Raw genomic sequence first — 27,850 nt, 5'->3', positions numbered from 1 at the left:
GATTAAGGCTTCCAAACTTGGCCCAGCCTCAGTATTGCCTGGGAGTTTTGGTCAATATGATTCCCAGGTCCCGCATCTTCTGACGCAGAAGCTCTCAGGTGGCGCCTATGTGGGAGTCCCTGTCCCAGAGCCCAGCAGTTGTTTTCCCACTAGGACTGTGGTGACCCCTGTCCTCCTCTTCTAGGTGGCCAGACCCAGGTGAGGGAAGAGGCAGTGGCGGGAGAGTTTGGAGGGAGCCCCAAGAGACACACATGAGCAGAGGCTGCTGGAGAGTCAGAGATGCTGAGAAATGCCAGGGAAAAACAAGCCACCTTTTAATGTTGACCTCATTTCTAAATGATTGCAGTTACCAAGGAAGATATTAATTTGCCTCCTGGGAAGTGGCTGGGGGGAGCACCAAGAGAAACTGGCAAGCAAAACCAGACCCAGAGGCTGAAGTCCTTGCATGGAATACTTGCAGAGGCAAAGGTGGGGAGGGCTGGGACTCTGAGGGACCCTCAGGCCCCTGGGATCACGCTAAGATAAGTCAGGCAGCTGCTGGCAGTGCAGTTCATTCTGAACCCATCCCACAAGAGGGGCTCAAATGGCCAAAATGTGTCCCTTGCCTTGACAGGCTTAGGAGGTTCATGGAACATTCTCTCACCAGCCCTCTTCACCTGGGGGTCATCCTGTAGGTCTCCCCACAAGCATCACTTCTCCAGGGAAGGCCTCCCTCGCTCCCCATTACTGGGTCATATCCCCAGTGTGAACACCCACTTGGCCTTCTCTTTCCACCCATGGGCATGTTCAATGCATGATGTACTTTCATCCAGCAAGGCAGACCTGCTGTCTCCTTTTACAGATGAAGGCACTAAGGTTCAGAGAGTTTAAGCACTTTGCCCAAGGTCACACAGCTTGCACACGGCCTGGAACTTCTGTGGCTGCCACAGACACAGAAAACATTGCCCCCAAGTCCTTTGTTGTAGCTGAACACCACTTAACAACAGAAAACTATGGCTACCCAAAAGGATCAGACGAAGCCTCTCAAAGGACCAAATAAATATCAGTGCTGGGCCCAGGTATGAGGTAGGGATTATATTTTGGACGCCACATCCACTTGGCGACAGGGCCCCCAGAGGCCAACCTTCGCTGAACAAAGCCCTCCCCTTCCTCAAAGTCAGCTGTTTCTCTGTCCCTGGAAATGCCTCTGAAATGTCAATTGTGAGCCACCCCCACCTCCCCCTCCTCCTACGAGCCATGTAGCAGCTCAAATATATTATACATATTAAAAGAATATATTCTCTGGCAGCCCTGAAGGGGATAATGAAACCTATATATATATATCTATATATTTATACACAATGGATTGGCTCGAAATGCTCTGAATATCCCTCCAGCTGTGGCAACCCTTTGAAATATGACACTCAAACAACGCCTCCCCCACTGGCGGCTGGCGGGAGACATTAAAGATTTAAAAAAAGGGAAGGAAGGAAGGAGACGAAGGAGAAGAAAAAGGAGGCAGCTGCTCTTGCCTTTGGCTGTGCAGCAGCAAACTGTGTTTAAATATTAAAACCACCCATCACCCGGCCCAGCTGTCCGCCCCCTTCAGTGGCCCAGGTTCTTGCCAGGGTCTCCTGTGGCTCAGAATGACTGAGCGGGGGGCGCCATGCAGTTCTAACCCCTCAACCCTGGGGATGTGGCAGAGGCTGGGAGGTTAGAGGGGGAGGCTCCGCTTCTGATCTTAGATTCTGGCCTTGTCTAGGCTCGACTGGGAAAAGGGATCTGATGTGGGAGTGGGGCTGGGGGGTGTCTGCTGGGTTTGATGTAGAAGACAGGGGTTTGGATCCTGACTCTACTGCTTAGGCGCTGTGTGAACTTGACCTTGGGGAAATCATTCCCCAGCTCAGGCTGCAATAACCTCATCTATACTGTAAGATATTTAAACTTGATCGTGAGACTTGAGGAGTCTATGAATCCTCAAAACTGACATGCAAAATTGGGGTGAGGTCAAGAGAGTCACAGTCTCGCTGGAGTGACTGGCCCCTCTCTGAGTGTTCAGGCCATGATTTCCATCTCAACGCTGGTATTTTAGGTCTCCGGGTAGGGCCTGATTTCCTCTGCATCCCGGTTCCTGCAGGAGAGGAACTTTGTAAATGTTTGTTAATGATCAGAGACATGGGAAGGTATACCTTGTTCCAACACTATAATTAAAGGTGACCAGAAGTGGCATGGGTGATCTTGTAAGGTGGTGAGCTCCCTGCCACGGAAAGAATTCAAACAGAGGCTGAATGAACTCTTTTTGGGGATGCCGTAAGGGATTCTTGAGCATTTGACAGGGTTTGGCTGTGAGATCCCTTCTGACCCCAAATTTCTTATCATTTTAATTTTTTAAAACTTTTAAGTTCAGGGTTGCATGTTACATGGTTTGTTATATAGGTAAACTTGTGTCACAGGGGTTTGTTGTACTGATTATTTCATCACCCGGGTATTAAGCCTAGTGCCCGCTAGTTATTTCTCCTGATCCTCTCCCTCCTCCCAACCTCCGCCCTCTGATAAGCACCAGTTCTGTTACTCCCTTCTATTTGTCCATGTGTTCTCATCATTTAGCTCCCACTTATAACTGAGAACATGGGGTATTTGGTTTTCCGTTCCTGTGTTAGTTTGCTCAGGATAATGACCTCCAGCTCCATCCATGTTCCTGCAAAGGACATGATATCATTCTCTTTTATGGTTGCGTAGTATTCCATGGTGTACATGTACCACATTTTCTTTATCCAGTCTACTGTTGGTGGGCAGATAATTTTAATTCGTTATGATTGAAGACTACATAGAACTTCAACTATGACTGAGGAGAGGAAGTGGGAGAGCAGTTTGGGGTTTCTGTATATTCTACCAGAGTGTAAAGTGGCAGGCATGTGGCTTTGCCTTCCAGGTACCTCTCATGGTTGTGTGGAGTGATTCCAGGGTTTAAATACACATATTTTACTATGCCATAGCTCCTAAACTACACCAAACACTTTTGACTGTCTGCTCAACTCCAGGGATTTGTTCCGTCCCTTCCCTTCCCTTCCCTTCCCTTCCCTTCCCTTCCCTTCCCTTCTTTTCTTTTCTTTTCTTTTCTTTTCTTTTCTTTTCTTTTCTTTTCTTTTCCTTTTCTTTTTGAGATAAGGTCTCATGTCGCCCAGGCTGGAGTGCAGTGGTGCAATCACAGCTCACTACGGTCTCGACTTCTCCGTCTCAGGTGATCCTCCCACTTCAGCCTCCTGAGTAGCTGGGACCACAGGTGCACGCCACCATGCCTGGCAAATTTTGTATTTTTTGTAGAGATGGGATTTTGCCATGTTGCCCGGGCTGGTCTTGATCTCCTGGGCTCAAGCGATCTGCCTGCCTTGGCTTCCCATAGTGCTAGATTTACAGGTGTGAGCCACCATGCCTGGCTGGATTTGCTTCTTCCCTGGAGGAAAAGCTGACTGGGCTGGACTCACTGAGAGCTGAATGGTTTCCAGAATGGGATGTCTCTAAAGGATTTGCAAGGGAAATTTTGTCTTTTTTAAAAATTATTTTTAATTATTCTGGGTACATAATTGGTGTAATATATTTATGGGGTGCATGCGATGTTTTGACGTAGGCATACAATGTGTAATAATCACATCAGTGTTATCGAGGTGTCTGTCACCTCAAGCATTTATTATTTCTTTGTGTAAGGAATATTCCATTTCTACTTTTTTAGTTATTTAAAAATATACAATAAATTATTTTTGACTATCGTCATCCTACTGTGCTACTAGATCTTATTTGAGACAGAGTCCCTCTCTGTCGCCCAGGCTGGAGTGCAGTGGTGTGATCTCGGCTCACTGCAACCTCCACCTCCTGGGTTCAAGCAATTCTCCTTCCTTAGCTTCCCATTATTTCTCCTACCTGTTTTTTGTACCCATTGACTGTCTTCACTTCCCCTGCCTCCATGAAACCCTTCCCAGCCTCTGGTAACTGTCACTCTTCTCTCTGTCTCTGTTAGTTCGATTGTTTTCATTTTTAGCTCCCATATATGAGCGAGAACATGCAAAGTTTGTCTTTTCTGTGCCTGGCTTATTTCACTTAACTTAATGTCCTTCAGTTCTATCCATGTTGTTGCAAATGACAGGATTTTATTCTTTTTTATGGCAGAATAATATTCCTTTGCATATATGTACTGGCAAGGGGGATTTTGACTACACCAGACTGGGATATTTGCTCATTCATTAACTGTAGAACCAAATCCCTGAATAAGATGTGACTTCCCTAATAGGGATGCTCCAAGTCTAAGATCCAGGAGTCTTAAGGTTTCAGGATTCCAGAATCTAAACTTTCTACAACTTGAAGTTTCTGAAAGTCAATATTTCTAAGACTCTATGAGTCAAGAAATCTTTAAGAGGTAGTTCAAGATAAGACTTTCTATGGGGAATGTATGTTAGGGGTGGAGGTTCTAAGGAATAAACGTGAAACTTTTTTTCAAGGTGTGAACCACCTGCCCACAGAAAATAAATCTATAAAAAGACCGTCTGCAAAAAGCAAAGTGATTTCACTTGTTTAACTTAGAAAAATAGAAAATATTTTCTCTGTGAACAGGACTGGAGCTCAGGTGAGAGTTTGATAAAGGAATGGAGTCTGTTGCATGCTGGGAAACCACCTCTCCAAAGAATGCTGGGGTCTGTGGTGTTTGCCAATTTTCATGGTGTAAATATTTCCACCACAATTGATTTCAAATTGCCAGCAGTTTAACAATTGGTTCTCAAAGTTCTCGAAAATCTAGCAATTGCCCTCTTATGACCTAGCAAAAGCTGTCTGGCTAGGCTTCTGCAATTGGACCTGGAAGAGTCAGAGGGGTTGTGGCTTTGAGGGCAATTGTTCAAGTGAGAAGAAGGCTATGCGGATCTCAAGATGACATCAGGATCCTGATGGGAAGGTTTCCTGCTTCTGGAGGAGGGAAGCAGAGGGCTATTTTTCCTCTTCTGGGTCAGGGATGCATGGAATGGCAGAGGTGGGGGCTCCCAGCTATGGAGACTGGGAGGGCAGCTAGGTGGTGGGGCTGATTAGGAAGGGCAGCAACTGTCCTTTCACCCAGCCCACACTTCAGTGGAGGTGGGCATTTGCCTATTTCCTCACACAGTCTTTTTCTTTTTTCTTTTTTATGAGACAGAATCTCTCTCTGTCGCCCAGGCTGGAGTGCAGTGGTGCAATCATGACTCACTGCAACCTCCGCCTCCCAGGTTCACATAATTCTTCTGCCTCAGCCTCCCAAGTAGCTGGGATTACAGGTGTGTGCCACTGCACCTGGCTAATTTTTGTATTTCTTTAGTAGAGATGGGGTTTCACCATGTTGGCCAGGCTGGTCTCGAATTCCTGACCTCAGGTGATCCATCTGCCTTGGGCTCCCAAAGTGCTGGGATTATAGGCTTGAGCCATCACACCCCAACCCCTCACACAGTGATTCCATGAAAATGTATGCAGAGCAGAGATCATTATGCTCACTTTGCTGATGAGAAATTTAGACCCAGACAGGAAAAGGTATTTGTTTCCAGTCACATAGTTGCCAGGAAATAAAGTGATAGTAGCTCAAATAGATTGAGCTTTTACTCTGAGCCAGGTCTATGCTAAATGGCTTGACTGGTCGCTTAGGTCAGCGTCCCTGGAAGCAGATCCTGAGACAAAGTTCCCTGTGTAAGAAATTTATTACAAAGTGCCCAGGTAAGGGGGAGAGGGCTGCAGAACAGGGAAGGGGAGGAAGCCAAGCAAGGGTGTGAGTTCAGGCAATGCTCTAGCCTGAGGCTACTGGGGTGTGGGTCTGGAGCACCCCAGAATTTGTCCCAGCTGGAAGCAAAAGATCCGGGCTTTCATATTCTTCTGTTAGTCATTGACTGGGGACCATTCTGGAGGCACATTGACTCCCAGGCCCCTCAGGCACAGGTCCCAGGTCAAGCATCTGAATAAGGATTTCTATTCTCTCCTCTCCTCTCCTCTCCTCTCTCTCCTCTCCTCTCCTCTCCTCTCCTCTCCTCTCCTCTCCTCTCCTTTCCTCTCCTCCTCTCCCCTCCCCTCCCCTCTCCTCTCCTCTCTCTCTCCTTCCCTCCCTTCCTTCCTCTCTCTCTCTTTCTCTCTATCCCTCTTTCTTTCTTTCTTTCTTTCTTTCTTTCTTTCTTTCTTTCTTTCTTTCTTTCTTTCTTTCTTTCTTTCTTCCTTCCTTCCTTCCTTCCTTCCTTCCTTCCTTCCTTCCTTCCTTCCTTCCTTCTCTCTTTCTTTCTCTCTCTCTTTCGTTCTTTCTTTTCACAGTTTCACTCTGTCACCCGGCTTGGAGTGCAGTGGTGCAATCTCAGCTCACTGCAACCTCTGCCTCCCAGGTTCAAATGATTCTCCTGCCTCAGCCTCCTGAGTAGCTGGGATTACAGATGCATGCCACCACACCCTGCTAATTTTTGTATTATTAATAGAGATGGGGTTTCACCCTGTTGGCCAGGCTGACCTCAAGTGATCCACCCGTCTCGGCTTCCCAAAGTGCTGAGATTACAGATGTGAGCCACCGTGCCTGGCCTGAATAAGGATTTCTTATTAGCATCCAAACACATCAGAGTTGGGCATCAACAGTGTCCACTCGCTTGTATTAACTCAATTATTCCTCCCAGAAATACTAAGTGGTATTATTATCACCCCCACTTTGTAGATGGGGAAAATGAGGAACAGAGAGATGGAGCCACCTGCCCAGCATCACACAGCTAGTGACTGTCAGAGCTGGGCGAAGCCCAGGCCAAACTGAGGCCTGTACCCAGTTCCCGTTGTTTTCTTCTGGGAGGAAGGGAAGTTGGTGACTGGAGGAGCAAGAGAAGATGGCCAGAGGCAGGGGAAGCTGTCAGGACCAGGGACAGCAACTGTGAGAAGAAATGGGAAAGAGCGGAAAGGCTTTAAGAGACCTGTTTGGGGCCGGGCGCGGTGGCTCAAGCCTGTAATCCCAGCACTTTGGGAGGCCGAGGTGGGCGGATCACGAGGTCAGGAGATCGAGACCACCCTGGCTAACACAGTGACACCCCATCTCTACTAAAAATACAAAAAATTAGTCGGGCGTGGTGGCAGTCGCCTGCCTGTAGTCCCAGCTACTCGGGAGGCTGAGCCAGGAGAAGGGCGTGAACCTGGGAGGCGGAGCTTGCAGTGAGCTGAGATCAAGCCACTGCACTCCAGCCTGGGCAACAGAGCGAGACTCCGCCTAAAAAAAAAAAAAGAGAGACCTGTTTGGGCTGGGTGCAGTGGCTCATGCCTGTAATCTCAGCACTTTGGGAGGCTGAGGCAGGAGGATCACTTGAGGTCAGGAGTTTGAGACCAGCCTGGCTAACATGGCGAAACCCCGTCTCTACTAAAAATACAAAAATTAGCAGGGCGTGGTGGGAGGCACCTGTAATTACAGCTACTTGGGAGGCTGAGGCAGAAGAATCTCTTGAACCCAAGATGCAGAGGTTGCAGTGAGCTCAGATCGCACCACTGCACTCCAGCCTGGGCGATAGAGTGAGACTCTGTCTCAAAAAAAGAGAGACCTGTTTGGACAGAGAAAGGTAAATGAGAGAGAAAGAGTAGGAAGATGGGGGTATGGAGAAGGGGCTCACACAGTGCCCTCTTCACCACCCCCACCGCCAAACATCCTAGGCCAGCCCTCTGAGCCTTAGTGTTTTTCTCTGTAAAATGGGGTGAATAGAGGTACCTGTTCCCTCATGGTGCTGTTAGAGAATTAAATTAGAAAGTGCTTGTCAAGTGCATGTTCCGGGTGGCCCACTGTGAGGACTGACAGCCACAGCTGTTCCCTCTGCTTGGCCAAGAGGCACCAGCTGGGGTGCCAGATGTGAGCTGAGTCTCTGGCCTGGGGGACAAGGGGCTGCACTAGGGTTGAATGTATGCTGGGGGAGAGGGCTGGGGTGAGCTGAGGTGGGGCAGTGGATTTGCCCTCAAGAGGCTGAGGGGAGCCATCAGTGTACTTTCAGCTGGGAATGTCATGACTGCAGTGTGGGGTGTGTGCTGGGGCCAGAGGGTCAGCAGAGAGATGACGGGGTAGGGAGATGGTTGAGGTTGGGTGATGCTAACGCCCAGGTGGGAGGAGGGTGGTGAGCTGGGCTGGCACAGTGGCTGACATACGTGGCTTGTGGGTGTGTAGCATAGTGTGCCCTGTGCATGGGCCTGCATGGGCACATGTGTGTGGTCTGAGTGTGTGTTGTGAGTGTCTGTAGGGGCATCTGTGTGTCTGTGTAATGGTGCATGTCTATCTGGGAGTGAAGTTGAGGGCGTGCATTGTACTGGTGTGCCTACCATACTTGAGCATGTTTGCAAATGTGCACTGGTGTGTGTCTGGCCCAAGCCTGGTAGGGTGGGGTGGCAGAGGGCCTGAAGGCCTGGCAGTGGCCTGATGGGCAGCTTTGGAACCCCTTCTACCCCTCTCTCGCAGGAGCTGACTCCCAGACCAAGGAGGAGGGCTGGTGGCACCGAGTCCGTCCTGTATCTGGAAGGACTGCCATGGCCCTGGCAGTGGGGGAGAGCTCTTAGGACCTGGGGCAGGCCGGAGGAGTCAGGACTGAGAAGGGAGTGGGGTGGGCGAAGGCTGGGTGCAGACCTAGGAGAGGGCCACCTCCATGGACCTCTGTTTCTGTATCTGTGAAGTGGACCTTGAAGAGTGGCCCCAAAAGGTACAGCTGGGCAGAACCACCAACGTCCACTGGCTTGAGCCTCACCTTACACAGAGGCCCAAACTGGGCAATAATTTGATGAGTGTTGCCCAGCAAACCAGTGACTTGTTGGAGGGCAGACCCCGGCTTCGGCTTCCCGTGGCCATCTGAGTCAGGGCCCTGGCAGGGATTCTGGAACACCAGCACTGGGCCTCCCTTCTGCAGCCAGGACCCAGCACAATACTTCAGCCTGGAGGACAGGACTGATAGATGCTGTCCCCTTGTGTTCTGGCAGATGCCCAGGCATGACTTCAAAGCTCGAAACAACATGGGAGTCCCGCCATCAGAGCTCACAGCCTGTCAGTTCTGCAGGATTTCAAGGCCAAGGAATAGCTTTTCTGCCTATCATACACCATTAAGGAGCCAGTCATTTGGCTATGTAAATCTTGCAAACATCTCTTTTTAAAAATGTAAGTAGTTTCAGAAAGTATTTTACTTTCCACCTTGGTTGTCAATTAAGATTGGGAGCAGGGAGTTGTGTTGGACTCTCTGTGGGGCCAGTTTACTGGGGGACAGGTCCTGAGGTCAAGCTAGTACTTGCAAGTTAGACCTTGTACTTGCACTGAAGAGCTCTGCTTTGGGAGAAATGCCAGCCCCACCCGCCAGTAAGATGGAGAGAGGGAGGAGGGTGGAGTATGTAAACCGAGGCACAAAAGCTAGGACCGAAGCAAGCACTTTATTATTGTTATTGTTATTATTATTTGAGATGAAATTTTGCTCTTTTTGCCCAGGCTGGGTGCAGTGGCACAATCTTGGCTCAATGCAATGTCCACCTCCCTGGTTCAAGTGATTGTCCTGCCTCAGCCTCCCAAAAAGCTGGGATTACAGGTGTCTGCCACCACGCCAGCTAATTTTTGTATTTTTTAGTAGAAATGGGGCTTTATCATGTTGACCAGGCTGGTCTCGAACTCCTGACCTCAGGTGATCCACCCGCCTTGGCCTCCCAAAGTGCTGGGATTACAGGTGTGAGCCACCACGCCTGGCCACAAACACCTTATTAACAGACACCTTAGTTGAAGTTAATAGCCAGCGTCTTCATTAACTGTTAACACCCTAGTTAACTGCAAACACCCTACTTAACAAAAGCCTTACTTGTTGAACACTGTAGTATAGTTAACGGTGAACACTCTAATTAACAGCAAACATTGTTCTTAACAGTTAACACCCTAGTAAACTGTGGACATGCTACTTAACAAACACTTTGGTTGACAGTGAACATGTTAGTTAACAGTGAACACATCCTAGTTAACATTTAACACCTTCATTAACAGTTAGCACCCTACTTCACAACAAACCCTTTAGCTGACAGCCGGTCTTTGGCAGAAAATTAGGATGAGGCACTCACTGAGGGTGTTGGGAGAGGGAGGAAGCTCAGCCTCTGGCTCTGTCCCTAGGCCTGGCCTGCCAGCCCCACAGTGCTACCTCCATGCAGCAGCGCCCTCCACCTGCAGCTTCCCCTCCTGCCCCACACCCCTGCTGGCTGCAGCCGCGCTCTGCTCAGGAACCCTGGCTTACAGAGGGAAAGAGGAAACCACAGCTGGGTTGTGAAATCTCAGCCTGAATGCCCCGTGCTTCCCTGGAGGGGAGCTCAAGTTCCTCTTTTGTGTCAGAGATGAAAGTCTGAGCTAGAGTAGGTGGGGAGCTTGGAGTGATTTGTGTGTCTCTCTTTCCTCTCACCCTCCCTGCCTCCTTGCTCTTGGTCTCACTGTTAGCCCCCAGGTGGCGGTGTCTGGCTCCCATTTCTCCTCTACCTCGCACTCCAGTTGACCATCTCCTTTCTGGATCCTTCTCTTTGCTCATCATCTTTCCGCAAACTCTCTCTCTCTCTCTTTTTTTTTTTTTTTTGAGACTGAGCCTTGTTCTGTCACCCAGACTGGAGTGCAGTGGTGCAATCTCAGCTCACTGCAGCCTCTGCCTCCTGGGTTCAAGTGATTCTCGTGCCTCAGCCTCCAGAGTAGTGGGGACCACAGGGGTGCACCACCATGCCTGGCTAATTTTTGTACTTTTAGTAGAGACGGGGTTTTGCCATGTTGGTCAGGCTGGTCTCAAACTCTTGGCCTCAGTTGGTCCACCTGCCTCGGCCTCCCAGAGTGCATGAGCCACTGCACTGGGTCCTCAGACTCTCTTCCTCTGACTTTGTCAGTTTCTTCCCCCTACTCTGATCTTTCCCACTCCTTGTCTCTGTCTCTCCCTCCCTCCTTCTCTTATTGTTATACCCAGACCGTTTGTTCCCCAAAGAAGACCACCAGAGTCCAGAGTCAAAGCCAAGCAGCAAGGATCTTTACTACAAGTTCGAACCTGGTCCCTCCATTCCACAGCATACAAGAGGGCCCCGAACAATGCGAGTGCTTGCTTTTTTATAGCCCGAAAGTTACAGGGGAACAAAGGAATTCTTTTGGTTCCCGCGCTTTCAGTAAAACTTTGAACGGCTGTCTCCTTATTGGAGACTTTCCAGGTGGTGTTTGTACTGGGCTCAGGAAGTTTGAGAGATATATGGCGATATGTGGTGGGATGGGATGATGGAATGTGTTTGTACTGGGCTCAGGAAGTTTGAGAGATACATGGCGATATGTGGTGGGGTGGGAGGATGGAATGTGTTTGTACTGGGCTTATTTGTTTTGAGCCCGGGGCTGAGGAATGTGCCCGGCTCCTTTCATTATCATCCTCCAGATCTCTGCCCAGGCACCACCTTTTCCAAGAAGCCCTCCCTGACCCTCCAGGCCTAACTTATGTCCTCATGTCCTCCTGGAAACCATGCTCCTTGCCTTCAGAGCCCCCACTTCTACTTGAAATGAGTAATTACAAACCAGAGTCAGTCTCCCCACCGGCATGTGAGTTCCTTGTTTGCCTTGCTCACTGCTGTATCCTCAGTGCCCGGCATACAGTGAGTGCTTAATAGATGTTCCTGGTGTAATTGCCTTTCTCTCTACCCCTTCTATTCTCTCTGCTTTGTCCTGGCTGCTAGAGGCTTCTCCACTTGTCTCTCGTCCTGCTCTTCACTTCCCTGTCTCCACAGCTCTTGGTAGCTCAGGGTGGGCCTTGGCCCTCAGCCTGCTGACCCAGGATCCTCGCTGCTTCCATAGTGGGGACCAGTGCCTGTCTGAGCCCCATCCTGACCCTGCTGGGAGGTACTTTTCATAACTGGTGAGAGGAATGAATGATACAAAGAGAAAGGAATTTGCCATTCCAATCCCAGCCATCTCTGCTTGACATGCTTTGCGACCCTGCGCAAGTCACCTCATCTTTTGAGTTTCTCTTTCTCCATCTGTGAAACTGACTGGAGATCAGCACAGACATTCCATGGGAACCTGCTTTGTAACCCATGAAGCGCCTTGTTGGTACCTGTGACTACCAGATATTAGTGCAACGTTTTCCTTCCCTGTCTGGGCACTAAGGCAAATGAAATTCAATTTGCAGCCCCCAGGAGCCCAGGCTGGGAGCCTTGAGGTGCTGGGGCTCTTCAATGAGGGCAACTAGGGGAAGGACGAAGTTGGTGTTTAAAACCAAATTCATTAATGTGTGTATCATTGAGCAGGGGTCCTCAACCCCCAGGCCACACAGCAGGAGGTGAGCGGGGTCAAGCAAGTGAGCTCACATTACTGCCTGAGCTCCACCTCCTGCCGGATCAGCGTCGGCATTAGATTCTCACAGGAGGGTGACCCTATTGTGAACTGCCCGTGCGAGGGATCTAGGTTGCGAGCTCCTTATGAGAATCTAATTCCACCATCCATGACTTCAACAGATATGCATTGAGTACCTACTGTGTGCTGGGCACAGTGGAGGCCCTGGGATGGAGAAGTGAATGACACCTGCCCTCACAAGTGCATATTCACTGCTCCATCCCTATTCAGTGCTTGGTGCCCTTCCATGCTCCAGTATTTTACCTCCATCCTGCCCAACCAAAGTGATGAGAGCAGTTGCAGATTAGGTGACTCACTCAAGGTCACGTGTGCTGGAAAGCGGAAGAGCTGAATCAAAACTCGGATCTGTTTAAGTTTAGGGCCCTAATTCTTTGGGTACCTTTGGGTTGTATCTATCCTCTATTTGTAAGTCTCTCTTTTTTTTTTTTTTTTTGAGATGGAGTCTCGCTCTGTTGCCCAGGCTGGAGTGTAGTGGCACCAGCTCGGCTCACTGCAACTTCCGCCTTCCAGGTTCAAGCGACTCTCCTGCCTCAGTCTCCCAAGTAGCTGAGATCACAGGCATGTGTCACCATGCCTGACTAAGTTTTGTATTTTTAGTGGAGACGGGGTTTCACCACGTTGGCCAGGCTGGTCTCAAACTCCTGACCTCAGGTGATCCATCTGCCTTAGCCTCCCAAAGTGCTGGGATTACAGGCATGAGCCATCGTGCCTGGCCCCAAGTCTCATTTTCCCTGTCTGTACCGAGTGACTTTGGAGACCATCCAGCAACGTGGATCAGTGAGAGGAGTGCTGGGGCCAGTGAAGCTGGGGAAGGTGTGCCCAGACTAACATCCCTTCTCCACCAGTGGCCAGGCCAGCTCAGCCTCTGTGCAACTTTCCCTGCTTCTGAGTCTGGAGGTGGTTCTTGTTATTGGCTCCAAATGACTTTTGCATCCATTTATTTGCTGCATTTTGATTTTGCATTCAATTTCCGGTCCATTCATGGTGTCTGCGCTACCTAGGGGATGCAAAATTGAGGCAGCCAGGAGTGCAATTTGGACACGCCTGACAGCCACCGCTTCTTGGAGGGAAGAACGCTTGACCGACTCCACAGTGGAAGGGCTGATGAGCAGGAGACTGTCCTGACACCGCCCCCTACGCTAGCCAGAATCTGCCAGATGGGCTTCCCACCCCGAAGCTGGCTCCTCCACTCCCCCAGTCCAACACACATATCTCAGCTGGTGAGATGGCCACTGGGAACTCAGCCAGTGCCTGGGGCCTGCAAACAGGGCAGGCATTGGGTTTCACAAAGGATTTGAAATCCTGCAGGGCTGTGCAGGAGCATTTGGGCATGGAGAGCAGGATTTGAGTACCAACTTGGTCCTGTCAACCTCTCTTCTTCACTCACCTTTAGTGGGTTTTGTTTTGTTTTGTTTTGTTCTGTTTTGAGATGGAGGCTCACTCTGTCGCCCAGGCTGGAGTGCAGTGGCGTGATCTTGGCTCACTGCAACCTCCGCCTTCTGGGTTCAAGCGATTCTCCTGCCTCAGCCTCCCGAGTAGTGGTACTACAGGCATGCACCACCACATCCGGCTAATTTTTTTGTTGTTGTTGTTGTTTTTTTTTGAGACGGAGTCTCGCTCTGTCGCCCAGGCTGGAGTGCAGTGGCGCGATCTCGGCTCACTGCAAGCTCCGCCTCCTGGGTTTACGCCATTCTCCTGCCTCAGCCTCCTGAGTAGCTGGGACTACAGGCGCCCGCCACCGCGCCCGGCTAATTTTTTGTATTTTTAGTAGAGACGGGGTTTCACCGTGGTCTCGATTTCCTGACCTTGTGATCCGCCCGCCTTGGCCTCCCAAAGTGCTGGGATTACAGGCGTGAGCCACCGCGCCCGGCCCACATCCGGCTAATTTTTGTATTTTTAGTAGAGACAGGGTTTGGCCATGTTGGCCAGGTTGGTCTGGAACTCCTGACTTCAGGTGATCCACACACCTTGGCCTCCCGAAGTGCTGAGATTACAGGTGTGAGCCACGGAGCCCAACCTGGTGGGGTCTTTCTAATAGACAATTTGACCTGGCCACTCTCCTGCTCAAGACCCTTCCATTGCTCCCCACTGCCCTCAGGCTTGGGTACAAATTCCTGGCCTTCCAAGCCCTATCCACACCAGCCTCCTCTCTCAGTTCTTCCTAAGCTCCAGCATCTCTCAGTGGCTCCTATTTCCCCATGTTCACACCTTGGCAGAGGCTGTTCCCTTTGCCCAAACCATTTGCCACATTGTCCTCTAGGCAAACTCCTAGACACTCTCTGCAAATGGTGAGGACACCAGCTAGCCCTCTGCACCAGGTGTTACACTTAGCCCTTTATATGCCTTATTCACTTGGCACTCACAGCCCTTCTAAGAGAAATTCCCATTTGCAGATCTCCTGAAGTCAGCAGAGGCTCAGAGAAGTCAAGCAACTTGCCCTGGATCACACAGTAGGATGGCAGTGCAGGCAGTGCAACTCCAGAGCCCATGCTCCTAACCACAGAGCCTCAGAACCAGCTCAGAGCCCATCTCCTCAGAACTCTCCCAACCACACAAACGCCAGCCTCCTCCATCCCACCTCACTCCTGTTCTCAGCAGAGAGACTTCCCTCCTCATCTGGGGCTCCCACAGACCCAGGAAGTTTGTGGTGATTGCATTTCCACACTGCCTTTATTCCTGCATGTCTGGCTCTGTCATGAGATGCTGAGGCTGGTCAAGGACTGTGGCTGTGGGTTCCCAGTGCCCCAGCACAGGGCTCGGCACAAAGGGTAAATGTAACTAAGATTGGTCTCATGAGGAGCCCCTCTGAGATGACAGAAGGAGCAAATGAAGTAAGAACAGTAAACAGGCTGGGTGCAGGGGCTCATGCCTATGATCCCAGCACTTTGGGGGGTCAAAGTGGGAGGATCACTGAGCCCAGGAGACCAGCTTCGGCAACATAGTGAGACCCCCTCCCTCTACAAAAAATAAAAACTTAACCGGGTATCGTGGCATGTTCCCATAGTCCCAGCTACTCGGGAGACTGAAGTGGGAGGATCACTTGAGCCCAGGAGGTTGAGGCTGTGGTGAGCTGAGATCGCGCCACTGCACTCAGCCTGGGCGAGACCCTGTCTCAAACAAACAACAAACAAACAAAAAACCAAGTTGTAAACAGAACTTGTGTGGCTTTGGGTTCAGGAGGTGGGGAGGTGTCATCATATGCAGAGGTGACAGCCTGCACAGCAATGATCTGCAGTGTCTACACCCTCTTCCCTCCACAAAGTCAAGATGGGGCATCATCTCCTAAAGAGTCTCTGAAAGCACACCACCATTAGCCGCTTCAGTATCACTCCATTTCCCCCTGCCCGCACCCCCAGCCTTGGGGAGTTTGGGGGAGAAGGAGGGTGCTATCTGGGGAGGAGGGGTCTCTGATGGAAGTCATATATCACAGTGGCAGCTGAGGCACACAGATGGGAGTGATTTTTCTTCATGGTTTGCAGACAAATGTGGTGGACAGAAAATGGATGGCAACCTTTGGCAGCAAGAGACCTGGGGCCTAGGGAGCTGGCCATGCCTGCCTGGAATTGGGGATCACAGACAACCATTCCCTGTGGGCCCCTGGCTCCCACCTAAGTCTATTGTCCTGGGCAGAGGCAAGGGGGCAGCCCAGACTTGGGGTAGGGGCATTGAGGGCGCATGGAAGGAGGGTATGTGTGAGGTGGCCTGGGTCTATGCTGACTGTGTGACCAAGGCAAAGTCAGGCCCCTGTGGGCCTCAGTTTCCCCTCTGGTACAGTGAGTTGTCAAGGCCAAGAGAATCTTGGGGAGGGATGTAGGGGGGCTTCTTCCCAGATCTCTTATCTTTAGCTATCTCGTAGCGCCTGGGAGAGTCAGAAAAATGGATGTATCTCTGACAGAAGCCTCAGGAGCCCCAAAGCTGCACATTTCCTGCTTCCAAATTGTCCTTGAACCTAGAGGTTTGGGGAGCTTAGAATCTTAGAACCAGGAAAGCTTGTTTTCCTAGAAAACCAGATTCCTCAGCTCTGAATGCAACCAGTGTAACTCTCCACCCACACCCCAGGTGTGCAAGAAATGGAGCTTCCTTTGGTTTTAAAGAATGCATCGAAATTGCATTTCAAGCTCTGTTCTGCCAGGATGGAAGAAACCCAGGCGGACTGGGCTTCCCTCTTTCATGGGGCTGGATGATACTGGGGGGACTGCCACAGGTCATGGGAGAGGAGAGGTGACTCCTCAGTTGTCTGCCCATCAAGACCTGCTGCCCCTTCTGACCCTCAGTGGCTGGTCACCATGGCGTGCCGCTGTCCACAAGGTCACTCTGGTCTTTTGAGTCTCTCTGATGCTCCCACACCATGCTGGGCACAGGGGCCTCTGCCGGGCCATATCAGACCTGTGGACCCAGACTGGGGCTCAGCCTGGAGTGGGGCACAGGCTGCCATTGCTCTCAAGTCCTCCAGATGTGGCTGTGGATTCTGACCTCACCCTCAGGCCTGGAGATGGGATGGGACTCCTTTCTCAGAGGCCTGCAGGCTCGAGGGCTCCAGGTTTCCCTTTGACTCCTCTCCTGAAACCCAGCTGAGGGGACTGCATTGGGGATCCTAGCGGTAACTGGGAGCTGGGTCACATCTGTTAGAGAAAAGATTATTCCCACCTGGTCAACATGGCAAAACCCTGTCTCTACTAAAAATTAGCTGGGCATGGTGGCACATGCCTGTAATCCCAGTTACTTGGGAGGCTGAGGCTGGAGAATCACTTGAACCTGGGAGGCAGAGGTTGTAGTGAGCTGAGACTGTGCCACTGCATTGCAGCCTGGAAGACAGAGCTATCTGGAAAAAAAAAAAAAAAAAAAAAAAGCAAGAAAAACAGAAACATTTATTCAACAACACTTGTTGAAGAGTGGTAAGGTAGACTTTTTATTCAGACTATGGCAATAGGGACCATTGCAATGGGATTTTGCAGTGGGGGAGAGAGAACAGGCTCAACTCCGAATACAGCATGGGCAAGTGGGAGTTTATGGCTAAGGAGCAGTGCAGGGGTCAGGATGGAAAATGACTGAGAGGAAGCATCGGGGTGAGGGAGAATCTGACTCAACTGATCTAATAGGATTCTTGCTGAAGACAGGCCAGGGGATCAGGCATAATCTGGGGCGTGGTGGAGGGTGAACAGCCTGGTTAGATATGGAGGATGATCAGATACTGAGGGTGGGGGGTTCCTGCTAAACTGACGTAGGGTTCTTGCTAAGAGTGGATTTTGTAAGGAAGTACACAGATGGGCTTAGCAGAGTTTCGGGAGCCTGACTAAAATTTGGTCAAGTGAAGAATCGCTGTTACTCTCTAGAGTTACTCTCAAAATAATAAAAATAAAAATAAACATGATGGGTAGAGAGGCTACACACCCTATTCCCCGAGAGCATTTGCTTTTTTTTTTTTTTGAGATGGAGTCTTGCTCTGTCACCCAGGCTGGAGTGCAGTGGTGCAATCTTGGCTCACCGCAACCTTTGCCTCTTGGGTTCAAGTAATTCTGTCATCTCAGCCTCCCGAATAGCTGGGATTACAGGTGTGTGCCACCACTTCCGGCTTTTTTTTTTCTTCTTTTTGTATTTTTAGTAGAGATGGAGTTTCACCATGTTGATCAGGCTGGTGTTGAACTCCTGACCTCAAGCAATCTGCCTGCCTTGGCCTCCCAAAGTGCTGAGATTACAGGCGTGAGCCACCACTCCTGGCTAAGCATTTTCTTTTCAGGGATTGGGAGGAGAAAGAGAAAGGAATTGGGTTGGTGAGGAGTATATACAGGGGTATACAACTGTATCTGTAACATTTTATTTATATATTCTTATTAGTTATTATAAATTACATATAAAACACATATACATGCATGTGCTTGTGTATGTAAGTTGTTTATTAGTTTTTAAAAGAGAAGCATGGCCTCCGTATCCTTCTGAAGCTGACTTCTCTCCTTTCCTATTGCGTCGCTACGATTCACATTTGTTGTTGCTTGTGGCTGTTGTTCATTCATTTTGACTGCTGGATAGCATTCCATTGTGTGAGGATATAGGAGGGTGCAAGTCCCCAAGACCTCCCCGACACTGCTGGAGGAGTGCAAACTGATGCAACTACATTGGAAAACAGTTTGGCAGTATCTCATGGAGGTGAATATTCAGCAATTCCACTCTTAGGTAAATACCCAAGAGAAACTCTTGCACACACAGCAGCAGCAGACATGACAAGAATGCTTATTAACGGTTCTGCCCACAATAACAAAAACCTGGAAACGACCCAGATGCTCATCAACCGGAGAAGGAATGAATACACTTGTTTGCTGACAAAATACATTTTAAAAAATAAATAAAAGGTAAGAACTCAAGCAAGTCAGGCCTAATTTTAATATAAGTTAAAACTGGATCATGGGCACATCGGTCTTTAATTTATTCTTTGAATGTCTGAAGTAATTCGTAACAAAAAGAAATTGTGTTTTGAAAAATCCTGAACTGTAGCATCTTGGACTTAGAAGGCCTGTAATCTTTGGTGTCAGAAGGGGTTGGGGATGAGCTAGTCATGCCTGTGACATCCGGGAGCTTACCCAGCAAGCTTCCAGCCTTTGCCTGTGTACTCTCTGCAGTGGAGTGATCCAGAGTGCATGATAAGATTAACTCCAGGGGCGGGGTAGGTCAAGATACAAACATTACTCTTATCTGCAGATATTGCTCATAAGGAAGGGAAGTGACCTAGAATGACACAGAAGGGGCTGATAACAAATCAGGGTGACCAAGGATGACACCCCCCTGCCAACTCTACGAGGGGCTGACAAACTGTGCCCTATCCTATAGATAGGTTTCCGGAGGGACCAGGATGAGTCAGCATAGCTGGAAAAGGGTGTCCCAGAGCAGAATGTGGTGCATGGGTTGGCCTGATAGAGCGAAGCTGGTGGGCCCAGGGCATCAGGCCAGAAAACTGAATCTTCCTTATCCCCTCCACTCCAGAATCTTGTCCTATTCACTAAGTCCCCTTATGGTTTATAAGCCAGTCCCCCAGCCCTTCTGGGACATCTGTACTACATTTCTCTTTAACTTGAACAGCATGCTGCTGGATGCATGCATGCCTGAATGCATGGACCCTGTATCTACATATGCACATGCCTAGACCAGTGTGCACATGCCTAGACTGGTGTGCACATGCCTAAATCGGTGTGCACATGGGGTCCTGAGGAGTTAGTAGCTGTGGACATGCGTGTAGCTCCCCCTGGACCAAGTCCATGCCACACCATCACTGCTGCCAGATGACTCCCCAGCCTATTCTTGACTTCTCTGCCTTCCATCTCATCCCCTCTAAGCTCCCCATAGCAACCAGGGGTTGGGGAGACTCCTGAAACCCAGAGCTGACCCTGCCACTACACAGCATGGATGAATGAATGTGTGTTACAGGCACTTCTATGCTGATGCATGTGGGCTCCTGGGTGCTGTGTGTGCACATGGAGATTTGTATGTACCCTATTTCATTTTTATATTTATTGTATTTTTTGGTTTGGTAATACCTGGACATGATAAAAGCTGCACACAATTAAAAAAGATGCATAAGAAAAGTCCATGTCCAAGTCTCTTTTTGAATGGTGGAGGAAGGACTTCCAAAAATCTGCTCCTTCATAAAAGCAATGAAAATACTGGAGAAACTCTCCAATATACTTTTTTGAAATGCTGGAAATTAAAAGCTTACAACAATCTGAGGAGTGTTTATTTTAAAATAGCTGAATCTTGGTAAGACCATGAGCTTTATGATGTTTTGTTTTTGTTTTTCTAAGACAGGGTGTTGCTCTGTCACCCAGGCTAGAGTGCAGTGGCATGATCGTGGCATGGCAGCCATAATCTCTTGGGCTCAAGCAATCCTCCCACCTCCCAGTCTCCTGAGTAGCTGGCACCATAGGCATCCACCACCATGATGTTTTAACCTGCCTTAATCCCATTTCTCTCTCCCTATCTCTGTGATATTTTTGAAAACTGTGTTATTTGGATTTCTACCTGTTTCTTGGGATATAGCTCCTAAAATTTTTGGAATCTCCAGAGTAATTAGTATCTTTTGTGTGCTAATGACATGACTGATGGAACAAGGTAGGTGGGAGGCCCTAGACAGCTTCAGGATGGGATCTGGTCACTGGACCAGTCTGAGAAACAGAATAAAAAAAGTGAACTCTAGAGCCTCAGAGACCTGTGGGATACCACCAAGTGTACCAACATGTGCAAAATGGGAGTCTCAGAAAGATGGGAGAGAGAGATGAGGAAAAAAGAATATTTGAAGAAATAATGACAAAAACCTCCACAAATTTAGTCAAAAAACATTAATCTGCACATCCAAGAAGTGCAACAAACTCCAAGAAAGATAAACTTAAAAAGGTCTGTATCTAGGCACTTCATTGTCAAACTGTTGAAAGCCCAAAGCAGAGAGAATCTTGAAAGCCTCAAGATAAAAGTGATTCACCAGGTGCAAGCAGTCCTCAAGATTAACAGCTGACTTTATATGAGAAACCATGAAGACCAGAAAGCAGTGGGATGAATATTCAAAGTGCTGAAAGAAAGACTACTAACGAAGAATTCTTCATCCAGTAAATTATTCTTCAAAAGGGGGAATTAAGACATTCCTAGATTTAAAATATTGGAGAATCTATTACTAGAAGACTTGCCTTACAAGAAATACCAAAGGGAGTCCTTTAGGTTGAAATGAAAGAACAGTAACTGGAATCTGCATGAAGAAACAAAGGTTACAGAAGTAAAGTACAGAAGTAAGGAGGAACAATAACTACATAGGCAGATATAAGGCTACATAAATGTAATTTTGTTTATAACTTTTTTCTTCTATCTTATTTAAAAGATAACTGCACAAAGCAATAATTATAAAGCTATGCTGATGGGCTTGTAATGTACAGAGATATAATTTGTATGACAACAATAGTATAAAAGAGGAGGGAGGAAATGCAAGTATATTGGAGCAAAATTTTAGTATACTATGGAAATTATATTGGTATTGAACCAAATTAGATTATTTTAAGTTAATATATTGATTGTAATCTCTAGGGAAGCCACTAAGAAAATAACTCAAAAAATAAAAGAAACAAAACCAGATATCAAAATGGTATACTAGTAGCCAGGCATGGTGGCTCACATCTGTAATCCCAGTGCTTTGGGAAGCCGAGGTGGGTGGATCACTTGAGGTCAGGCATTCAAGACCAGCCTGGCCAACATGGTGAAACCCCGGCTCTACTAAAAATACAAAAATTAGCCAGACATGGTGGCGGGCGCCTGTAGTCCCAGCTACTCAGGAGGCTGAGGCATGAGAATCACTTGAACCCGGGAGGTAGAGGTTGCAGTGAGCCAAGATCATGCCGTTGCACTCCAGCCTGGGCAACAGAGTGAGATTCTGTCTCAAAAAAAAAGGCATGCTAGCAATTATCTGTTTAACACAAAAGAAGGTAGTATTGGAGGAATAGAGGAACAAAAAGACACAAGATATACACATGGCAAAGTAAAATGGCAGACATGAATAATAAAGTCCCAAAATATATGAAGCAAAAACTGACAGAATTGAAGGCAGAAATAGACAATTCAACAATAATAGATGGAAACTTTAATCTTCTACTTTTAATAATGAATACAATACCTATGCAGAAGATCAACAAGGAAATGAAAGACCTGAACAATATTAAAAACTAACTTGACCTAACAGACATCTATGGAATATTCCTCTCAACAACAGCATTTTTCTCAAGGGCACACAGATCATTTTCTAAAACAGATAATATGTTAGGTCACAGAACTAGCCTCATGCATTTAAAAGAATTTAAATCATACAAAATATGTTTTCTGACCACATAAAATGAAATTAATTATAAAAACATAATGAAACAACTTTGGGAAAGTACTTACTTTCCAAAAAATGTGGAAATATAAACAACACACTACTAACTAGCCAATTAGTCAAAAAAGAAATAACAAGGAAAACTAGAAAATATTTTGAGATGAATGAAAATGAAAACACAGCATACCACAACTTATGGGATGCTGCTCAGGCAGTACTTAGAGGACAGTTTACAGTTACAACCACCTATATTAAAATAAAGAAAGATCTCAAATCAGTCACCTAAACTTCCTCCATAAAGAAATTAGAAAAAGAGGGGCAAACTAAATCCAAAGTAAGCAGAGACAGTTACATAATAAAAATTAAAGAGGAAATAAATGAATGTACCACTTTATACCTGGTAGGATGGGTATAATGATGAAAAAAGGACAATAACAGGTATTACTTGGCAGGGATTTGGAGAAATCGAAACCCTCGTACATTACTGATGGGAATATAAAACGGAAACATTATGTCAGTTTCTCAAAAAGTTGGACAGAGTTACTATATGACCCAGCAATTTCAGGTATACATCCAAGTCAAATGAACCATTTGCACACAAAAATTTATTAATGTATGTTCACAGCAACATTATTTGTAATAGCTGTAAGCAACTCAAGTATCCATTAGCTGATGAATGTGTAAACAAAATGTGGCATATCCACACAACAGGGTATTATTAAGCCATGAAAAGAAAGGTGCTACAACATAGATGATCCTTGAAAACATTATGCTAAGTGAAAGAAGACACAAAAGGCCACACATTGTATGAGTCCATTTATATGAGAGATCTAAAATAAGGAACTCCATGGAGACAGTAAGTAGATTGATGGTTGCCTGGGGCTGGGAGCAGGGAGAAGTGAGGTCTAAGTGCTAATGGGTATGGGATTTCTTTTTGAGGTGATGGAAATGTTCTGGAATTAAACAGTGATTGTACAACTTTGTGAATATACTAAAGACACTGAATGCACACTTTAAAAGGATAAATTTTATGGCATATGAATTATATCTCAATAAAACAGTCATAAAAGCCAATGTTCTCTCATGCAATTTTCTTAGTTTCTTGAGTATCTTTCCAGAGATACTCTAGGCACATGGTAGCATACATATGTATATAATAAATTTTCTGGTTTTTTTTGTTTGTTTTTGTTTTGTTGAGACGGAGTCTCGCCCTCTCACCCCGGCTGGAGTGCAGTGGTGCGATCTCAGCTCACTGCAATCTCCTCCTCCTGGGTTCAAGTGATTCTCCCACCTCAGCCTCCAGAGTAGCTGGGATTACAGGCATGTGCCACCACACCCAGCTAATTTTGTATTTTTAGTAGAGATGGCGTTTCACCATGTTGGCCAAGCTGGTCTTGAACTCCTGACCTTAAGTCGTCTGCTCGCCTCAGCCTCCCAAAGTGCTAGGAGTACAGGTGTGAGCCACTGTGCTCAGCCTATAATAAATATTTCACTAAGTTTGAGATTCTATTAATGAAAACAGTATTTTATATACTAAAAGGAAGAAAACAATACTTGATTTTAATTGTAAGGCATATCTCAATTTCAGGGATGTTAACATGTTTAACATGTGGCTCTTGGAATCTGCAAACATTGATCACGTGTTTTGCAGAGTTCATGTATCAGGATATATCCTGGCTGTGGTGGATACTGTTAGTGGACCTCACAGGTCCCTTCTGGACAGCTCCTGCACACAGTAGTGGTTTCCTGTGTCTCTATCTAAGGGTTCTTCCTGGGTGTGCTTAGCCCAGAAATGCAGAATTAGTGCCCAGGATCATCCCTCAGCAAGCAAGGAACAGGAGTTGTAGAGAAAGCCAGGTGTGGGGGCTCATGCCTGTCATCCCAGCACTTTGGGAAGCCAAGGCGAGCGGATCACTTGAGGTCAGGAGTTTGAGACCAGCCTGGCCGAACTCTTTTAGCAGAGACATGGCGAAACCCTGTCTCTGCTAAAAATACGAAAAAAAAAAAAAAAAAAAGGAAAGAAAGGAAAAGAAAATCAGCCAGGCATAGTGGCACGTGCCTGTAATCCCAACTACTTGGGAGGCTGAGGCAGGAGAATCACTTGAACCCGGGAGGTGGAGGTTGCAGTGAGCCAAGATCTTGACACTGCACTCCGGCCTGGGCGACAGAGCGAGACTCCATCTCAAAACAACAACAACAACAACAACAACAACAACAACAACAACAACAACAGAAAACCAACCAGGAATTTTAGAGAAGCACCAACAACTTCCTTGCCCTTCAGAGACAATTCTGAAGTGCGTCTCACATGGTCTCTCAGAGGATGTCTAGCAGGACGGAGCCCCAGAGACCCCAGGTGGTAACTCACTCAGAATACACGTTTGTCTCCTGTCATCCTTGCTGAGATTCCTGGGATCCCACATAAACTACGTGCACCCAAATCCCAGTCTTAGACTTTTCCTTTGAGAGAACCCAGATTTAAACACTGTGTATATGACTGTGAATGTGGTGTGCACATCCATGTTCATGAGTATATAGGAATCAAAGTATGAATACATGTGTATACCCATGTCTGTGTGTGTCTGTGGAAGCATTTCTGTTTGGAAATTGGCATGAATGTGTATGTACACGTGTGCATGTTCGTGCATGAATTTTTTTTTTTTTTTTGAGACAGGGGTCTTGCTCTGTCACCCAGGCTGGAGTGCCGTGGTGTGAATACGGCTCACTGTAGGCTCAAATTCCCGGGCTCCAAGGATCCTCCCGCCTCAGCCTCCCGAGTAGCTGGGACTACAGGTGCCTGTCACCCCATCCAGCTAAATTTTTTTGATTTTTTGTAGAGATGGGGTTTCACCATGTTGCCCAGGCTGATCTAGCACTTCTGGGTCCAAGTGATCCTCCCGCCTTGGCCTCTCAAAGTGCTGGGATTACAGGCATGTGCCACCACACCCAGCCTTTGTGCGTGCTTATACTCCAGTGCAGATGCATCTATTGAGTGCTCGTGTGTGCCAGTGTCCATGTACATTATGTATTTGTCATATTGCACATATTGCACATAGAGGGGCTCTCAGACCTGTTTAAGGGCGTGTTTGTGTACCTGCAGGAGCCAGAAAGGTCGAGGGAGCCTGAGAAAGACCCTCAGAGGGTCTCTGGTGCTTAGGAGCCTCTTGTTGGGTGGTGCCGCTGGGCAGATGGGTGGGGAATGCATTGTAATAGTGGCCTGTTGCATGCCCTCTCTTTCTCTGCAGACACCTGTCTGGAGACAACCTCATCAAGTCTGGTCTCAGATGTGTGTTCTCTCTGATGGGAGACAGCTGGAGCGGCTGTCAGGTCCCCCTGGCAATAGTGGTGCCTGCGGTGGCACCTGTCAGCAGCACCTTAACGCTGTTCCAGTGATGGCTGCTGCGAGTGGGAAGGTGACAGGAGGCAGTCGTTCTTGGGGTCTGGGAGGCTCCTTGCTGCACTGCTCCTTGACCCCTCTACATGGAAGGGTGAGCCCCAGTTCCTGTTCATCTTCTGGAATTGCCGATCTCCTCCCCACGTCACCTCCCGCGGATTTCCTCACTGGTCTTGACTCTGGCTGATGCCACCCACACGCCTCCACTCCAGCTGTTTTCCTAAGACAGCATGTGATGCCATGCCTCCCTGTGTTTCCTGGCCCCTCTGCCTCAGAGACTTTGGTTTCCCACCTCTGTCTGGTGAATTTCCCCTTTCCAGGGCCAGCTTCCAATTCCCTTTTTCAGACAGCCTGTCATGCTGTGCCCAGGCAGAGCCTTCCTCCCCAAACCCACATAGCTCTTGGCACATTTCTCTTCCATTACGCACATTGGTTGCCAGGAAGGAGAGTTGAGGTGAATGCCTGCCTCTGGCTCCCAGTCACTATGTTTGAGTCTCAAGGAGGCTGACCAGGTGGAGTTAGGTGACCTCAACCCAAGGGAACAAGGGTCAGAGTTGGGCAGGGTAAGGTCTGGATCTCAGGAAGGTAATTCTGTTGTTCTTAAAATAAGACTCCAGCTGGCGATAAGGAGAGAGACCTGGAGGACACAGAGAAGGGCCCAGAACCCTCGTTCACTCCAAGAGGAGAGGCTGCTGACCACAGGGCAGAGGGCCAAGGTTCTAGGAAAGGGGCACAGAGGTCAGGACTGTTCTGCAGTCTAGCAAGAACTGGAACTCAAGCTTCAGCCTTCTGATTGAGCTCACCAGTCTTGAAGGAGACTGGAGGTCCCTGGACCTAGGTTCAAATCCCCAATCCTCCACTTATTTGCTGTGTGACCTTGGGCAAGTCACTTCACCTATCTGAGCCTTGGTTGCCATCAGTGCAACATGAGGTAACAGTGCTCAATTTAGGGAGATAATGTTGGGGAGGGCCTAGCCCAGGTGTGGGCACACAGCAGGCACTGATCTCCACCTTGGGGAAAGAAAGTCACAGCTGCAGCCACTGGGGCTGCCTGAGACAAGCTTAGGGAAACACTGCCAACTCCGGTTCCTTATTGCTAGGGGTGAAGGCCCTTGGCAGCCCCAGGCTGCACTGACCCTTGAATCTTTTATGTTCTGTGTGACTTTTATCAAGTCATTTCACCTCTCCACACCTCAGTTTCCTGCCCCACAAACTGGAGACACTAATAGAACCCACCTTATGGGGTTCTTTGTAAGAATGGATTGCTATTCATTGCTATAGGGAATGAAATAATTGCTTGTTAATTGCTATGAATGTTAAAAATCCATTGCTATGTGAGTTAATTTCTTGAGAGTGCCCACAACAGTGCCTGGCACATAGTGGGCATTCAGTGCTCAGCAGCGGTTACTGTCATTGAGACAACATTTGAACACTTGCTCTGTGCCGAACTTCATGCCAGGCACCCAAGACATCGAGACAGAGGCACAACTTGATCCCTGGGTACTCTAAGGCCAGTTGGGGGTGGCCGAGGGGGAGGATGGAAGCGCCCAGCTGCCTCATGGGAAGTACAAAACATCACAAGGCAGAGTCAGAAAAAGAGGTGCAGGAGGGTTTCCTGGAAGAGAAGGGTTTTGACTGCTGCTTTGATAGCTAGGAATGTAACAACAATGTAACTAATATTTACTGAGAATTTACCGTGTGCCAGGCACTGTAGGTGTTTCACCTGCATGGTCTTCTTTAAAGCTTGTAACAGCAATAGGTAATAGGGACTATCACACCCATTTCATGGAAGAAGAAAGTGAGACTTAAAGAGATTAAGACTCCTGCCCAAGATCACCCACGCCTGAGTTTGAATTTTCAGCTACCTGAGCTCTGAAGCCCGCACTCTTCGGCACTCCAGGAAGAGGGACGTAAAATTGCAGAATTAGGGGAGGGTGGGCACAAGTGTTAACTGTCCACCAGGGTATACCAGACCTGGCTGGGACATTTTGCTTGCTTGATCACATACAATCCTTACAACAAGCCATATGAGGTAGACAATATTATCATCTCCATCTTGCAGATGAGGAAACAGGCTCAAAGCAGTTGAGCATTTTGTACAAGGTTAAACAACTGGCAGTGGGATCTGACTCTAGGCGCTCCAATTCCCAAGCCCATGTTATTTCTGATACTGTAGGTGTGTTCTGGAAACAGAAAGGAACTGTCCAGTGTGGCTAAAAGTTAGGGTCCTTGCAGAGAACAAAGTATGGAGCAGTTGGGACTGAAT

General features: G+C 48.0%; 1 protein-coding gene across 1 annotated transcript in view; it reads left to right on the top strand.

Moving 5' to 3' along the window:
- Positions 1-388: 388 nt before the first annotated feature.
- VSTM2L (V-set and transmembrane domain containing 2 like) overlaps positions 389-27,850 on the top strand; it is a 381,776-nt gene continuing 354,314 nt past the window's right edge. The window contains exon 1 of the mRNA XM_050807401.1: positions 389-392. The gene's annotated coding sequence lies outside the window, so the exon portion shown is untranslated. The remainder of the gene's footprint in view (positions 393-27,850) is intronic.

This window comes from Macaca thibetana, chromosome 10, assembly GCF_024542745.1.
Source record: "Macaca thibetana thibetana isolate TM-01 chromosome 10, ASM2454274v1, whole genome shotgun sequence".
In the NCBI taxonomy this organism is placed as follows: domain Eukaryota; kingdom Metazoa; phylum Chordata; class Mammalia; order Primates; family Cercopithecidae; genus Macaca; species Macaca thibetana.
The sequence above is the reverse complement of the archived record's forward strand: the minus strand, read 5'-3'. Positions and strand labels throughout refer to the sequence as shown.